Here is a 4,128-nt window from a genome sequence, read left to right as displayed (position 1 = left end):
TATGTGGGGGGTTCCTGGACTAGGGGGGATAGGACAGTGTCGAGGTAGGTAGAGATGAGTTCAGTGGGGCAGGAGCCTGCTGAGACAATGGGTCGGCCAGGGTGGTCAGGCTTGTGGATCTTGGGAAGGAGGTAGAACCGGGCAAAAACCGACCCTGCAAAGAGTAACCCACCAAGACCAATTCCCCTACGTTTACCCCTGACTAATGCACCTAACCAGGTCAAACACAGAATAAAACGGATAATGTCAGCCGACGCATAGCTATTAGATGCCAGCCCGACCAGCAGAAGCACAAACTTTAGATTTTAATTAACTTAGCAGTGAAGTCAGGAAGAACGGTTTCAGATAAAAGGCTTGGGAAAGGTTGTTGCCAGATCTGGGGGGACGTGAGCTGCAGGGAAAGGTGGGTAGATAACTACTGCAGTGGCAGGCCTCCTGACAAAAGGAGATCCATGATTACGGTGCAAGTCAGGCAGAGGCAGTGTCCCTTTGAATTGCTGGCCTTAGACTAGTACCACCCCCTACAGAGCACAACCCACGGTCAATGGAAGGTATTAGTCATGGTGGGGGGGGCTCCTGGGAGCACACCGTTACACCAGGTGTAGGCAAACCACAACCACTGCTACCCTCCACATCTCGGGGCCGGCCCGCCCCGTGCGACCGAGGCCCAGTTGTACTGAGGCAGGCCACGCCCGATCCGAGCCACTCCACCTTCCGCACACTCACCGCCAGCGCGCTCCGGGGAAACACGCTCCGCGCCTGCGCGCCTGACGTGATGACGCCACCGACGCAGCTCACGACGTGACGTCGAAGCGTGCGCGCGCTGAACCCCAGTGAGAGAGGGTGGGCGGGGTTATCAGGAGGGGGAGGGGTGACTGAAGGACAAGTGGGCAGTGCACAGAGCTGGGAGGGTGACAGTAGGTCTGTGGGGTTAAACAAATACCTGGGGGCAATGATGGGGGGATGACTGAAGGTCAGAATAGTTGGAGGAAAATTAATTTCTTGGGTAATGGGGGATTAAATTAATTTCCAGAGTAATTAATGAATTTCCAAGGTCATGTGGGATTAAATTCAAAGATAATGGGGGAATTCAATGAATTTCCAGGGTATTTGGGGATTCAATTAATTTACAGTGTGGAAACAGGCCCTTCAGCCCAGCAAGTCCACAGCAACCCTCCAAAGAGCAACCCACCCAGACCCATTCCCCTACACCTAACACTACAGGCAATTTAGCATGGCCAGTTCACCTAACCTGCACATCTTTGGACTGTGGGAGGAAACCAGAGCACCCAGAGGAAACCCACACAGACACAGGGAGAATGTGCAAACTCCACACAGACCGTTGCCCAAGGCAGGAATTGAACCCAGGTCCCTGGTGCTGTGAGGCAGTAGTGCTAACCACTGAGCCACCTTGCCGCCCCATTTAGAGTGAAAGAGATGCACAGCATGGAAACAGACCCTTTGGTCCAACTTGTTCATGCTGACCAGATATCTTAACCTAATCTGGTCCCATTTTCCAGCACTTGGTCCATATCCTTCTAAACCCTTCCTATTCATATACCCATCCAGATGTTGTAATTTTACCAGCCTCCACCACTTCATCTGGCAGCGCATTCCATACACGCACCACCCTCTGTGTGAAAAAGTTGCCCCATAGATCCCTTCTAAATTTTTCCCCTCTCATCCTAAACCAATGACCTCCAGTTCTAATTTTTAGGGTAATTGGGGATTTAATGAATTCAAAGGTCATGTGAGGTTCAATGAATTTCCAGGGTGGATTATATTCTAGCAGAGAAGGGTGGTACCTGTGCACTAATTGGAGAGGATTATTGTACGTGCATACCTGAGGTCTCCTCTAACATTACTGATATCTCCAAACATGTGCGAGACTAAATCGCCAAGATAAGGGAGGCCGGTAATCGGTACCGGAACGAAAAAGGATGGGAATGGGGGAATTGGGGATTGACTGGTTGGGGAAGGTGGTTAGTCAATCTAGCTATCTATGGATTATTGATATTAGTGGGTCAGGTGGTAGGGTTCAATGTCCTAAAATGGGCAATGAGCCGACTGATGACATCCCTTGGGGAGGGAACCCAAATAAATCATCAGATGCTTTTACAATCAGCAGGTGATATGCAACAAAGAGAAAGTCAAAGAATGCTTCTAGAGTTCGAGGGACGAACAGCACAAATGTAAAATGTAAGATTGTGAACCTCATCGCCAGAAGGCGTAAGAGGGCAGAACATAAGAAAATGGATTAAAGGAGACTTAATAAGTGCAAAAACAACAGTTAGAGAAAAAGAAAAAGGGGGAATTGTGGGAGATTAGACATGTTGTTTTTGCAGGTGGGGGGTGGGGTGTTAATTCTTGTAGCATGGAGCATGTCGCATACTTAAGGCTAAGACTTTAATGAATAAAGAGGGTCTTTTAAAGAAAATAGTTTTAAGTTAAAAGAAATAACTATGAAGGGTTGTAGCTGACCACAAAAAGAAGCAGCAAGAGCATTTCACAATAAAGCTTATAGTATGTTAAATTGCCTGTGGTAACTAGGGTGATGCGCAGGCTTGGTGGATTAGTCATGGAAAATGCAGGGCTGTAGAATAGGGTGGGATGCTCTTCAGAGGGTCGCTGTGGACTTGATGGGTCGAATGGCTTACTTCCACAGAGTAGGGATTCTATGGATTGGCTGAATTAAAGTAAACTTGATTGGAGAGAGGGCTAACGTTTGGGAGTTGAAAAGAGATCTGACCCAAGTTAAATGGAACTAATAATTAGCAGACAAAACTACTTGAACAATTGTAGGAGGTACAGATAGTTCAGATACAGAGCAGACACATTCCAGCCACACTTCCATAAATGCAATTGAAGGGTATCCAAAGCTGGAGCTTCCTGGGTGCCAAAAGAAAAAAACACAATAGAGATAAAATGATGGAGAGGTGCCAGTGTTGGACAGGGGTGGATAAAATCAGAAATCACATGACACTAGGTTCGAGTTAAATAGATTTATTTGAAATCACAAGCTTTCGGAGCATTGCTCCTTCATCGGGTGAAGTGGAGGGCAACACATAGGCACAGAATATATAGTCTACCAAAAGCTTGTGATTTCAAATAAACCTGTTGCACTATAACTTGGTGTTGTGTGACTTCTGAGATTAAATGAAACAGAGAAAGAGGATGAAGCTGAATATGGGAACTACTAAGAAACCTTTAAAAGGGAGTATTTGAATAGATTAATGTGTGATGATGCTGCTCTTTATCAAGGTTATATTGTCCTTGGTTTTGTTTTTCAGAGAGGTCGTAAAAGACACAGACTCCGACAAGTCTGGAGTTGAAGGGTATTTGGGACCAGTTTGATTTTAGCTAACAGATAATGCCTCAGCAAAAAAAGAGGCTTTCAGGTTTTTAAGAAAACACTTGTACAATGAAAGGGGAGTGGCCAGTTCTCCCAGCTCAGCATTCCTCTGGTTTGGTTTAGTTTGAGCTGGACCCCAAAGAGGCAGGCCCAGGCTGATCCTCCTCTCTCTCTGTCTGGCTTCTCTCCTGTACGACCCTGTGTTTGATTTGACCTTTTGTGCCGAGGAGTGTTTATGGGAATTGTTGCAGGAATTTGCACCAGTATCATTAAGTTGGGATGATCTGTTGGGATTTTGGAAAGGTTAAGTTATTTAGTATTCTGTTCTCTTTTGTTTATATTTCATTCGGTAATCTTGTGAATAAATTCTGTTTTGTTTGAAACTAAGTGGTTTGACGAACTGTGTCTCTCCTGGAATATCTGTGTTGTAGCTGCATAAAACAACTAGCAAAGTTACTAGGGCTAGTTGAAATGTTTTGAGGGGATCTAGCCTGGTCCATAATAAATGGCTATAACCATAGTGAGTTCCCAATCTACACCTTCCTTGAGGAGAATGTGAGGACTGTAGATGCTGGAGATCAGAGCTGAGAATGTGTTGCTGGAAAAGCGCAGCAGGTCAAGCAGCATCCAAGGAGCGGGAGAATCGACGTTTCGGGCCTGAGCCCTTCTTCAGGAATGACGAAAGTGTGTCCAGCAGGCTAAGATAAAAGGTAGGGAGGAGGGACTTGGGGGAGGGGTGTTGGAAATGCGATAGGTGGAAGGAGGTAAAGGTGAGG

The 4,128-nt window shown here is 46.3% G+C and overlaps 1 protein-coding gene across 5 annotated transcripts in view; it reads right to left on the bottom strand.

Annotated features, from left to right (window-relative positions):
* The window catches only part of LOC122555745 (cytochrome c oxidase assembly protein COX18, mitochondrial), a 38,178-nt gene that overhangs the window by 27,026 nt on the left and 7,024 nt on the right, over positions 1–4,128 (bottom strand). The window contains exon 1 of one of the 5 annotated variants that reach the window (XM_043701818.1): positions 727–810. The exons of 1 other annotated variant lie outside the window; for it this stretch is intronic. The gene's annotated coding sequence lies outside the window, so the exon portion shown is untranslated. 3 more of the 5 variants (XM_043701823.1, XM_043701821.1, XM_043701822.1) reach the window with 3 other exon arrangements.

Source organism: Chiloscyllium plagiosum, chromosome 13 (assembly GCF_004010195.1).
Source record: "Chiloscyllium plagiosum isolate BGI_BamShark_2017 chromosome 13, ASM401019v2, whole genome shotgun sequence".
Lineage (NCBI taxonomy): Eukaryota > Metazoa > Chordata > Chondrichthyes > Orectolobiformes > Hemiscylliidae > Chiloscyllium > Chiloscyllium plagiosum.
Note: the sequence above shows the minus strand (reverse complement) of the source record. Positions and strands in the feature narration are given on the sequence as shown.